Below are 14,479 nucleotides of genomic sequence, written 5' to 3'. Positions count from 1 at the left end.
TTCTCTGAATTGTGCTTAAGTAATGTTGTTAGTAAATGATTGAATTAGAATTCAATATGGTATCATCGGCCAAGTCGATCCTGATTTGGATGATTTCTTCATCAAATTGATGTATTTTGTTGCATCAATTGTTTACATTTCTCACAAAATCATTTGTTTACACTTTTTTCAATTGCATTGTGAATTATCTGTTTTTCTATCTCAAAAACACTAAATTCCGCTGCAAATTCAATTAAAATAAAAAATGTCGCCATCTGCTCCTTCTTATGTTTACAAAGATCTTATGCATCTCACTACTGGTGATAACTCGTTGATGCAGATTCTTCCGCAGGTCTTTAATGGCAAGTCTTTTCTCCATTGGTCGCGATATATGCCAATTGTATTGATTTCTAAGAATAAGCTTGGCTTTATCAATGGCGCTTGTTCCAAACCTGCGGAAACGAATGATCGTTATTAAGACTGGATTCGCACTGATTATACAGTGATGCGCTGGATTCAATTTTCTCTGTCTGAAGATATCGCTAAAATTTTCTCGTATGTTACTTCAAGCAAGCAGCTATGAGAGGAATTAAACGAGCGGTTCAATCAATCGAATGCTCTTTTTCTGTATCAATTGCGCAAAGAAGTCAACCAAATCAAGCAAGGTGATATGTCCATTGCTGAATACTATGCCAAATTGCGTTCAGGTTGGGAGGATATCAGATATTTAGATCCTCTTCCTCAATGTGATTGTGGAGGAATTTCTACCTGCACCTGCAACATTCTCAAGAAGATCGTTGAGAGAGAGAGAGAATATTCATCATATACTGGATTTCTTGATGGGATTAGACAAGAAATTTGATTCTATTCGTGTAACACCCCGACCCAAACCGGGTCGGGATGTTACAAGTGGTATCAGAACAGCCCTGCGACCGTGTGGTGATGGGAGGCAGTTGTTATACACTCCTGGAGGCAGTTGTTATACGCTCCATTGTGATCACCCACATAGCGGGGGGATTCTGGGTTAGCGGTTATGCTCCCAGGCGTAACGAGGACGTTGCGTTCTTCAAGTGGGGGTGACTGTAACACCCCCCGGTAATTGAAGAGGTCTAGTGATAGGCTTAAATGACTAGTGCTTAAAGAGATTGGAAGTACTACTCATATCAACAAAGTGCACTTTTTTTTATGGTCATCCATGCGAAAGAACTCCAAAGTTAAGCGTGCTTGACTGGGAGTAGTCTTAGGAAGGGTGACCTCCCCGGAAGGTTTCCAGGATGCGCATGAGTGAGGACAAAATGCGCTATAAAGGACCCGTCTTGATATGTGGGCCATGTACACAGCTTGGTAAGCTATCATAAGTAACCGCTCCTGACCTGGTTTGGGCCGGGGTGTTACAATTCGTGGTCATATTCTTGCTTTGGATCCTATTCCTAATATAAATCAGGTGTATGCAAAACTTCATCAAGCTGAAGTGCAAATGACTTTGTCTGCTCCTGCTGCACCTGTGCTTAATTCTGAGGCCATTGCTTTGGCTGCTACATCCACTAAGAATGTCTGGCGGAGGGATAACAAAAAGCCCAGGCATTACACTTCTTTTGATCAAGAAGACAATCCATAGAAGCCGTCTTATTGGTGTACACACTGTGAGAAATCAGGTCACACTCTTGAGTATTACTGGCATCACAAGAGAGAGCAAGCCAAGCTTGCTGCTGCTGCTAAAAATCAGAAGCAAGCTACCAGGCCTTCTTCTGCTGGTCTAGGAAAGAGGTTTGCAGCCAATGTTGAGGAGGCTAATAGTGTTGATTCACCTCTGGACACTGCTGCTAGCACTCTTCCTACTATTGATGCATCTTTTGTGCAAGCTGTGGCTAAAGAGTTATTCAAACTACAGTCTAATCATCAGAAATTTACTGATATTGTTGGTCCATCTCAGATATCAGGTAATCTCTTGGCTGCTAGTGCTCATGTTCATGATCATAATTTTCTAAATATGAATTGGATAATTGATTCAGGGGCCTCAGACCACATGACGTATATGATGTCCAATTTACAAACTATAACACCATTGTTAAAACCTTTAGCGGTTACCCAACCTGATGGACAATTTAAGAATGTTCACTATACTGGTAGTGTTCATATATCTGATAAATTGTTGTTGCACAATGTTCTTTATTTGCTTGATTTCAAGCATAATTTGCTTTCTCTTGGAAAATTGCTGCATAATGGAAAACTGTGTGCTAAGTTTACTCTTGATGGTTGTGTTGTTCAGGACAGTTTAACTGAAGAGATACTATGCTCAGGCTTGAAGAAAGCATGCATCTATCATCTAAGTAGTATACCTAAGAATAAATGCACTGTCAATGTATCTAGCACAGATTTTGTTACTGCAAATGTTGCTCTTACTGATGTAACTTTGTTGCATGCTAGGTTAGAACATAGTGCACTGTCAACAATGAAACATGTTGTACCTCAATTACATTCTGTTGTTAATGAGAACAGTTTTCATTGTGACACCTGCTTGATGGCCAAACATCATAAAAGTCTCTTTCCCATTAGTACTTCTGTTACTAATGCTCCCTTTGAGTTAATTCATGTTGATATTTGGGGACCATATAGAGTATTAGACATCAATGGTGCATCTTATTTCTTAACTGTGGTTGATGATTTTAGTAGAACCACATGGACTATGTTGTTGAAACATAAAGATCTTATTGCTCAAACTCTTGAACATTTTTTTGCCTATGTTCAAAATCAATTTAATACTACTGTGAAGATCTTAAGGTCAGATAATGGTACAGAAATTGTACAAAGAGATTGTGATAAGTTGTTAGCTGACAAAGTTATAGTGCATCAAACTTCTATTCCTGGTAACCCTCAGCAAAATGGTAGGGTGGAACATAAGCATAGGCACTTACTTGAGGTAGCTAGGGCTTTAAAGATTCAATCCAGCTTACCTAAAAGGTTTAGGGGTGATCTGATCCTTGCTGCCACCCATATTATTAACCTGCTTCCCACTGTTGTCCTTAAATGGAAGACACCTCATGAGTGTTTGTTTGGCCAGTCACCTGATTATACATATCTAAGGGTATTAGGCTGTTTGTGTTATGCTGCAACACATGATGGGGACAAGTTTGAGGACAGAGCTCTTAGATGCATTTTTCTAGGATATCCTATGGGCAAGAAAGGTTATAGATTGTATAATTTGGCTTCTCACAAGTTGATCTACAGTAGAGATGTGGTTTTCAGGGAACATTTTTTCCCATTTTCTCCTACATTCAATTCTTCTGCAGTTTCTGTTATAATTTTACCTCTTCAGAATACCTTTTTTGAAGAAGATAATGCAACTGATATTCCAATACCAATTGATAATCATAACATCAGTCAAATAAATACTGATCATTCAAATAATATTCCACCAAATAATACAATAATCACAAATACTAATAATAATAATTCAAATAATACTACAACAGCAAGTACTGGTATTCCCAATCCTAGAAGATCTTCTAGAGATAGGTTTTTGAATTCCAGATTGAAGGATTTTCATTGCCAAGGGATACCACAATATATTGCAAATACGCCTGGAGCTTCTAATGTTGCTTCACATTCTGCTTTGAATGCACACATGCAACTCCATGGTTTCTCACCAAATTACCAAGCTTCCTGTCACAATATTTTACATCTTTATGAACCATCCACCTTTTCTCAAGCCAAAGATGATCCTCATTGGCAGCAGGCTATGGATAAGGAGTTAGCAGCATTGGAGGAGAATAAGACATGGGAGTTGACATCTTTGCCATCTGGAAAGAAAGCTATAGGGGAAAAATGGGTCTATAAGATCAAATTCAATCCTGATGGGTCAGTTGAGAGATATAAGGCTAGGCTTGTGGCTAAGGGTTATAGTCAGATTGAGGGAAAAGACTATAAGCACACCTTTAGTCTTGTTGCTAAATTCACAACAATCACGTGTATCATTGCCATTGCTACAGCAAAAGACTGGCCACTCCATCAACTTGACATAAATAATGCATTCCTCCATGGTTTTTTGGATGAGGAGGTATACATGAGGAAACCTGAAGGTTATAAGAAGGGAATACCAAGTGATGTTTGTCTTCTTAAGAGGTCTCTTTATGGACTAAAGCAGGCATCCAGACAATGGAATGTTGAGTTGTCCAAATTTCTCATAAAACATGGATATGTTAAAGCCAATTCTGACTACTCTTTATTCACCAAGGGAGAGTCAACTGGCTCCTTTGTTGCCATTGTTGTGTACGTGGATGACCTGTTAATTACTGGAAATAATGCTTCAAAAATCCAGGCAATTAAAGATCATTTGAATGATGCTTTCACTATCAAGGATCTTGGTTTTTTGAGATATTTCCTTGGCATAGAAGTGTCTAGATCTACTGCTGGAGTTTTACTGAATCAAAGAAAGTATATTGTTGACATACTTACGGATTCTGACATGACAGCAGCCAAACCAGCAAAGTTTCCTCTACCAACTGGTTTAAAGTTATCAGTTGATAAGGGTCATATTCTAGAGAAGCCTGAGCTATACAGACGGCTCATTGGTAAGCTACTCTATCTGAATTTAATAAGACCTGATATCAGTTATAGTGTTCGACAGTTAAGGCAGTTTCTAAATGAGCCAAGGCAACCCCACTTCAATGCTGCTCTACATCTGATCAGATATTTGAAGGGGACACTTAATATGGGATTGTTCTATCCAACAAAGACAGACTAACTCCTGCATTGCTATTGTGATGCTGACTGGGGATCCTGTGAGTTTACAGGAAGGTCCTTAACAAGATATTGCATTTCTTTAGGGAATTCTTTGGTCTCATGGAGAACAAAGAAACAAGATATTGTCAATAAATCTACTGCAGAATCAGAATACAGAAGCATGAGTCTGTGGACATGGGCCATGGGGGCGCTTGGGAACAAGCGTTTGCATTTGTGGAGTCGCCACCAATTTATTGTGGAAAATTGGAAACCGTTCGAATACCTCGTGTCATGTCAAGACACAAAGTAGTGACATGAACCCTAAGCACTCGTTACCCTTAGCATTCTATGTCTAGAATGACTCTCGTGGATGCCAATGAACATGGATGTTCACAGAGATCTGGAGTAAGGGGTGAGGGTACGTATTAGGAAGCTCTTTTGATCGAACACCTAATCCCACCCGCCTCGATAGCGGCCTCTACTAATGATTAGGGAAAATCGTCTATACTCGATATATCGTCGGTTATATGCATGTAATGCAACATCTAACGTTTTAATCCTAGCATGTGAAGAATTAACTAAGTCGGTTATCACGTAATTTAATCATACAGTTAATGTCGAAGTAGGGATTTAATGCTCAATTACATGTGAAGGCATACAAATGATACAAGAAATATGATAAATATAATAAATAAAATTACAATAATGAAGATTACAATAATTATATCGGGTTTAACGATTTATGTCGTAAATACCTTTAAAACGGATAATTTGAGAAAAAGAATAAAAGAAAGAATCAACGAACAAATCAGTAGGTGATAATACGGTTAATAGTTAATTATACGTAGACTAATTAAACTAGGTCAAGCAACAACGGAGTTCAGAGACAGAAATCAACCTGGAACAGGCGCAGCAGGACTGCGCCCTTTGGAAGAGGCGCAGCAAATGCTGCGTCTGTTCCAAGGGTGAGTTATGGCTGTGAAGCCGGAACTGCAAATCGTTAATGTAAATCGGTGAATTTAAGGATTGATTAACATATACTTACTCGGATGGAAGTGATTTAATTCATTAATTACATATGAACGAGTCATAAAAGCAATAAAACATGGATGAGACAGATTAAAGACGGATTATTAACATGAATGAACGATTGATTAGTGACATGGGTGAACAAAATAGGTTAAACATGACGAATAAATGACAAATTAATGACGAATACGACAATAGACAGATGAAAATATATCAAAGATCGAATTCCAGAAACCCGATATGAACGAATCGAATTTCTACAACCCGGATTGAGTTTAATGACGAAAACCCGCAAATATGAGATTATAAGGGCTTTAAGTCGAATTTTAATGATGGATTAAACGTGTTAATGGTGAACAATAATATACAGGTGAAATTATTATGCTATCGTATCAAAGAATTAACAAAAACAAACAAAGAACGATGGATTGACAGAGGACGAAGGAAGAAGAAAGGAAGCAGGAACTGCGTCAACCTCACGAAGAGGCGCAGCAGGCACCGCGCTCCTTCGAAGAGGCGCAGCAGTTGCTGTGTCCTTTCTCGACGGTTTGTCTTCTGGAAATCCGTAAAAAAGGGGTTTAAAGCACGGTTTTAGAAATCGGTTTTAAGAAGTATTTTCGACATAAACCTTACATTAGTGATACAAAAAGTAAAGAACAATAATAAAAGAGAGATTTACACCGTCAGACTTACATGTTTGACGAAACGAGATGAACTAAGTTATCGATTAGTGATGCTCGACTCGAATGTAGACGAAAGTGCCCTCGTAAGAGGAAAACGATTAAGATTAATTAAGTTGATTAGTTGTGGAGTTGGTCAAGTTGGTCGGTCATGCAAACGAGGCTGGTACTCAGAAGGATCCGAGCTTACGTGGTCGAATGTTCAAGCACGTAGACGCCAAAAAGTAAGAACAAAGGTCTAGAATGCAAAGGGAGAAGAGAAGGGCGGACACTCGCGTGAGAAATATGAGGAGCGAAGGCTCCTATTTATACTAATCACGTGAAGGAATTAGGGTTTTCGGAGAGACTTTGGAAGTGAATCTCGGAAATATATGAAAAAGATACGAAAAAATGCAGAAAAGGACATGGAAAGAGGCGCAGCAGTCACTGCGTCTCTTGGAAGAGGCGCAGCACCAGCTGCGTCTGTTCCCAAGTGGTTTCCTCCTGCGGAAAAAAGATTTCCGTGTTTAAGTTATGGAATAACGGGATAATTTGGTTTTCCTTAATATCTTGTATGAATATTACGGGAAATTGTTTACCAAAGAATAAATATTGTGAAATATTTATAAAATATGGAATAGAAATATCCGGAACATTCCAGAACATTCTAACTCGAGATTTAACGGTTATCAGAAAATGAAGACGGTTTTAGGCCCGGACTCCAAATGTACTCTAATTACTGTCAAAACGACCGTATCGGCGCGTAGATAACAACTAAGAGGTAGACGTTAGTGTTTGAGCAATCACTTGATGATAGACCTACGAACTGTCATAAATCGTTCCGCGTACCAAACATGCGGCCCAATCATCACCGGGTGGTTTGCGGGAAGTGCAGAAATGAGGTGTCTATAGAGTCAAGCAGCCAGTGAAATTGTTTGGTTGAATGAATTACTCAAGGAATTGCATATACAAGTGCCAACACCTATTACTTTAAACTGTGATAACAAGTCAGCTCAACAAATTGCTGAAAATCCTATTTTCCATGAAAGGACTAAGCACATTAGACAAGACTGCCATTACATCAGAGAGCAAATAACTTCTGGTCTGATCAAAACTGCTCACATTTCTTCATCTCAGCAGCTTGTAGATGTGCTGACAAAGGCTTTTAGAGAAAAACAGCATGCCTTCTTTATTGCCAAGTTGGGTCTTGTGGATTCTCCCCCTTCGTCCAACTTGAGGGGGGGATGTTGATCATATCATGATCCTCTACTTCCTCTAAACTGTTATTGCTGCTCATCCTACACTACCTTTGTCTATGCTATGTTTCTGGAGACTTCCGGGATGGATCTTCCACATCACATCCACGTCACTTTGTAACAAACTCCAGCTCATGACAGCCTGTAATTAGTTTGTTACAACCTGTAATTAGTTTGTTACAGATATTTGTACAGAGTAGACAATGTATATAAATAGGTTGATTCATTGTGATGTAAGATAAGTTTTATTAATAAAATTCTCACAAATTCTATTTACTCAAGTTCTTCATTTTATCTGAATTGTGCTTGACTAATGTTGTCAGTAAATGATTGAATTAGAATTCAATACCCAAATTCATTAAAATTAGGGTTTCACTTTCCCCCAAAAGACAGCAATTTCCTCAAATCACAATCAAATAATAAAGCACAAGATAACATTAATGTTGTAACAAACAAAATCAGAACTAAAATCAACAAAGAAATTGAAAAAATGAGATGAAGAAGAAACGAACGTAGTGAAAATCGAGAGCTACAAGTTTGGGACTAACGGCGATGGCGACGACTTTGAGACAATCGGCACTACAGCGTAAGCAATTGGCGGCGTTGGATCAGTGGAGTGTGGCATTGCACGCGAGGATTTATGGAGTGATAGTCGAGAGTGATTAAGGTTATAGGAGGATATATTGAATATGTGAGTACTGCCACTGAGTAGTGTGATAGGGTGTGAAACTGTAAAACTGTGAGTAGTGTACGAGTGTTTAATCGTTTTTTTTTTTTGAGAGAAAAGAATAATTCATTAATAGAACGGCATACGGCACTTACAAAGAATAATTATAATCGAAAATAAATCTAATGGAAACCAAAGAAAAATAATTTTCTTATAAACTAGGGATCTCAAAACAGCATCTTACAATTCGGCTCGTCCTATTATCGCTATCTTCATGTAGATTTTGAGAGGATCCTTCGTTTGATTTATGAGATAAAATTTACTTCTGACTGGTTCCAATGATCTTTGACAAATTACATTTACCCTTTGAAAGAACACGCTGCAAACCATCAACGAACTACTCTTGACTATATTACTGATAAAACTAACCCCACGAATAAATGGAAAAACCCCGAAATAAGGGACGGAAAAACGATTCTCACCAAAAGAGAGACTTTTATTGAATAGAAAAAAGATATGCATACTATTGATTGAAATTTGAAATAATTTTGGGGCTTACCATCGATCGATTGATAATCGATGGGAGCCCCTTGTATAATATGATGGAGACTATGGTTTTTTTAGAGAGAATTTTTTTTTAGAGAGAGAGAAACCCTATATGATTTTTAATCGTTTTTTTTTAATTAAACATCAGTTGCATCAGTTTCAGGTATAATTAATGCAAAAACATAATATTAAATAAGTCGGTTTAGTAATATAACTGATGTATTTGATCAAATACATCGATTTTTCTGAGAACTGGCGCATTATATACGTCTGTTTCTTCCAAGAACCGACGCAAAAAGCTTGACTATAGGTCGAAATTTCATTCCCGCCAAAACTAAGTACTTTTTATATCAGTTTTTGTAGAACCGATGTAAATCGACCGACGCAATAGGTGTTTTTTCTACTAGCGTAAAAGTTGGTAGAGTATTTGCACAATATGAGATCTTGATGGTGAGTTAGGTGGCAATACAATTAAAGACGGAATTGGGATGAATGTTCAGGTAAATTTTGTTGATGAAATTGATGTTCGTTATTTGGGATGTTAACCGAAAATGGGAAAGAAACAGTGACATTTAGAGATGAGTGTAAGAGGTTTGATATACGAACGGTGGTAGTGTTGAGGTGTTGTCACTAGCGGTTAAGGGCGATGATAAGCAGGAAAGATAGCCATTTTAAAGAGGTTAATTTTGTAGAGACCAGATTGATATGCATGGTTGTGAGGAAGTATGAGATGTGGTTATATGAGGCGGGTGCTAGTAGTTGAGTATTAGCGGTATGGTTATATTTTACAGGAGGTGATGGGTATGCGAATGGGAGAATGTGTTATGAGGGGCATACGAGTTAAGCTCGGGCGAGGGGTAACCTTTATCAGGTGGTAACTTACGTGATCAGGATTGACTAGTTGGATGTGATTACGGGTCTATGATGTGTATAAATATTTGTGTGAGGCTCTGACCTCACGAGAAGTGGTATGATGTGATAGTTATAAAGTTGTCATCTGAATGTTATGTAATATATGTTGGGTACGGTAACCTCGTGGAATGATATTCAAAAGTGATAGTTTGGGTGATCTGGCATGTTTAGTTATACTCGTATGTGTACTCATGATATATGTTTATTCTGTGTAATGGTATGGGTGATATTCATAAGGTTAGTATCTGTTTATTCCATATGATGTTGCGTTGTGATCTAGTAAAGCGGTTCTGAGTAAGTTTTCTGGTCCAGGAAGTTATACTGAGTCAGTGTTTATGTGGTTGATGTGCCTCGATGGTGATCCGGGCCCGGTACTTCGTGTTGTGATGCGGGTATTTTCGCGTTGCGCTGCGATGCGGCTGTTGGTGGCGGTGTTACGATGCCGTCATCGGTTGTGGTGGAGTAAGCGGGATAATTATGATACGAGTTTTCGAAAGTGGATACCAGTTATACATAGATTGTTATTTTGTTTACTGTTGTTTCTTGTGAGTCTCGTTTGGACATATAAACTGTTGTTTTGTTGATTGATGTTCTTACCAGTTTCAGCTTGGGAGTGAGGGTAGGGTATGATATGGAAGAGAGTTGTGTATGTTTTCATTGTTGTCATGGTATAGTGATATCCTGTTGTTTGGACACAGTTGCGAGAGGTTGTACTTGTGATCTTCTTTTAGAGGAGGCATTGGTTGACATAGTAATGGCAAGTGATTTGTGGAACATGTGTTGTACTGATCTAGAAGCTGCAGGTGGTTCATAATCTTTTTTTGGGACAGTGAGTATAGGGTGTTGGAAGGTAGTATCATGTTAAGTTGTGGTTGAGTTGTGGGAATAAAAAGGGAGAGCTTGAGGATCTAGTGAGGGTGGGTGTAACAATTGTGGATCGTGAATTATGACTCTGGAGAAAAGCGCATGTATAGAGGAGTATGTCGTTTTGCGGTAATGTTGAAGAGTTGGTGTGGTGATTTTGCAGACGATTTTATGGTATAGATTAGATGGAGTACGGAATGAATTGAGGAACGAGGACTGTTAGAGGAAGAGAGACTTGGATATAGGCATGGTTATAGGTGTTGAGGCTATAGTCGGTTATCTTTGACATGCGGTGGTGCAGTGGTGATGAGAAGATACAGCTAAGGATCTAGTATTAGTGAGTTACGAGGACGTAACGTTTATCTTAAGAGGAGTAGGATGCGACAAAGAGAGTATGAGGGTTGCACATATTGTAGTATAATTGAAAGTAGAGTGTTGGTGTAGCGTAAAGGATGAATCTTTGCTGTGGTTGATTTTATTAAAGGTCATGGTCGTGCTTGTGGTGTATGATGTTTAGGAGTGAGAGTAAACTTCGATAGTATTGACAGTTAAATGATGATGTTTATGAGTGCTAGTAAACTTCGAGGACGAAGTTCATTTTAAGGGTGGTAGAATGTAACATTCCATTGGTGGTTGATCTTGCTTGGTGGATATTCTTGATATTGGATTTGATAGTGGACAATATGTTAATGAAACGGAGCTAGCGGCGTTTATGGATGGTATGCGATAGTGTATGGAGTGACGGTCGAGAGGCTATAATGTAGTTGATACGATATCGTGAGTCACGTTGTGGAGGTAGTCATAGTTGGTGGAGTTAGTGTTAGGATATCATGTTTTATAGGTTGGGTTTGAACTTCGGGGACGAATTTCATTTTAAGGAGGGAAGACTGTAATACTACGGGTTTTATGTGTTGTTGGGTACTCTATTGAGTGGGGCTTACTATGTCGAGTAAGTGTGTTGTGATTTCGAAACAGTGTTCTGCTGACGGGTACTCGATCGAGTAAGTGGGTTACTCGATCGAGTAAGGGGAACTCGATCGAGTAAGTGACGTACTCGATCAAGTAAGTGAGTTTTTACGAGTATTTGATCGGGTTTTGATAGCAACGCGAGATTAGCATATAAAGGATTTCTACCAGTTTCTTTGTACTTTTACATCATTCTAAGTTTCACAAAAGAAAAAACAAGGTTACGTAACTCTTCTCTCTCACATTGCTATCGAATCCTAAGGCTTGTGTCGTCGGAATCCTGAGTTCTTTATACCGTTGAGACCATCGTATTGTGGGTAAGATCCTTGTACTTTTTTTATGTTGATCCGTTAATTTTGGTAAAACCCTAATTGGGTAAATTGGGGGTTTTGGTAGTATTGTGATTTTTAGATGGTGATTGTATGATTGTATGTTTGATATGAGGTGATTTCGTTGAAGAATGGTTTTGATTAGCTGATTGTGACGATCTTGGTGATTGTTTTTCCAGGTAGGGTTTCTCTACTCAGTTATTGATTACATAGTTGTGTTGATGGTTGTTTAATGATATTGATTCATATCGTATTGGAATTGGTAATTGGTAATTGTTTTTGTATAATGTGGTTGGTTGTATAATTGTCTGTGGTTTGCGAGGTGCGTCCTCGGCTGAGTGGAGTCACTTGCGGGAGTGGCTTCACGCCCTTGATTCGCCTTATGTGGAACCCGTCATAGAAAGGATGTGCACATTTAGGAACTTGGGTTTATCGCTCGGATGAGATGAGCGGGGCTTAGGTGGGAACGGGTGCGGTCTCCCACTGACAGTGTGGAACACTTGTTGCGATGGGTGTTCTGGAAGGACTACACACTTTAGTGTGTAGTCAGGTGTGTGGTGATATGATGGAGATTGGTTGGTTGGATTGGATTTTTGTATTGTTTTGTTTTGTTGATCTGGTTTATGTAAACAGTAACTGACCCCGTTTAAATGTTTTGAAAACTATGGTGATATATTCGGGGGTGGTGAGTAGTTGTTTAGCAGGTATATCTTGGATACGTGTGGAATCTAGCTGGGGATGGAGTCATCAGATATAATAGTCTTTAGTATTCCGTTGTGTTTGATAAGGCCGTTCCACTTCGTTGGTTTACAGTTTTAAGAATAGTTGTATTTTACTTTACAGTTGGTTTTGTTATGTAATCACTTAATATTATCTATTAAAGTAAGTTCTTTTATGGTCTATTTGATATTCATTGCCTCGGGTAACCGAGATGATAGCACTTCCATGTATTAGGTGGTCTTGGTAAGGCACCTTGGTGTATGGGGGTGTTACAGTGGTAGGAAGTTTCAAGCCTTTAGGAATAGAAGGAATCGTGGATTCGGAGTGACTTTCTAATGTAGGCAACTTTGGTGTTGTAGAAGTCACAGCTGCAGAAATAAGTGTATCCTCTTCTAAGGATGAATCTTCTGCAAAAGTATATCGCTCGTAGTCAAGTGTACTCAAGTCTTCCACCTGACTTACTTCTCTTTGAAATTTTCGTCTGTAGCGAAAAGTCTTTTCTGGCTCGGGATCAAAAAGTAGGATCTCTAACCTGTTAGACCTGGGCATACACGAAAACAACAAGAAAAGATAAAACTGTCTCAAGGAACTGAAGTTCCCTAAAACAAAAGACAAACTAAATTAAAACAAACAGAAAATTGTTGCCTCCCCAGCAACGGCGCCAAATTTGATAAGGTTATTTTTAGTCGTTAGGCCTTAATCAAAATAAATCATATACTAGTACTAATAACATAGCTAGCGGTAAGTCAGGGTCGAATCTACAGGGAAGCGGTGATTATCTAGTTTGTTTATATTTAAATCCGTCTTAAAGGTAACAAGTTATGGGGTTTTGATTGGTTTGATTTCTAACAACTAATAGCAAATTAAATAAATATGGATAACAATAATATTAAAGAGTCTAGGGATTCGGGTTCACTAGGTAGTCATCAATAGGGCTGAGCGAAAAATTTCGAAACGGTTTTTTAATACGGATACGATACGGTATATAGTTCTCATTATACGGTTTTCCGTATATAAGTTTTTTTTTCCGTATACCCGATACGGTTTTTTAGAAACCGTATCGTATCCGGGTCAGCATAATTGGCAAAGCGTATACCCGGTTTGACCTGGTTTTAAGATTAATAAAAAAAAAACAAAAACAAAAATTAGGTTTAAGAAACTCCGGTCCTTCCAAATTCCAATTCCCTCATTCAACAACACAGTGACACACGCAGTCACACACAGTCCCACATTCATATGATTATATAAGTCGAGATCCCCAATTTTTCTCTAAATTAAACCCTAATTTAAATTTCAGATCCCCAATTCAATCAAAACATTTCCCCCAATTCAGATCTACCTCACAAGTCATCTCTCTATCAAGTTTCGTTGTCTAAGTTGAATTTTCAGTTGTACTTCATTTGTTTTTATGTATTTCGAATTGATTTTCGTTTGATTTTTTTGTATTTTTTGTATTTTTTGTTCTGATTTTCGTTTACTTTGTTGGATTATATGTTGTTTTATCATTTCGAATTGATTTTCGAATTGATTTTCGTTGGATTAATTTGCAATGAGTAGTTGAGTACTGAATGAGTGAATTCATCATTTCAGGTAATTATGTTTCCATTTTTTTTCAATGGTTTTAATGGAAATTCAAAAAACCGTATTCGTGTACCCGGTTTTGCTCAACCCTAGTCATCAAAGGGTAGGATTTAATTCATTCATTGGGCAATTTATTATTGAAAATCATATGATCAGTCGATTCTAATATGTCTTTTTAGATTTAACTTAACATGCAATCGTTATCATTAAGTCGGTCTAATTCAATTATCGTGGCCTATAATAGTCTTA

Source organism: Silene latifolia, chromosome 11 (assembly GCF_048544455.1).
Source record: "Silene latifolia isolate original U9 population chromosome 11, ASM4854445v1, whole genome shotgun sequence".
Lineage (NCBI taxonomy): Eukaryota > Viridiplantae > Streptophyta > Magnoliopsida > Caryophyllales > Caryophyllaceae > Silene > Silene latifolia.
Note: the sequence above shows the minus strand (reverse complement) of the source record.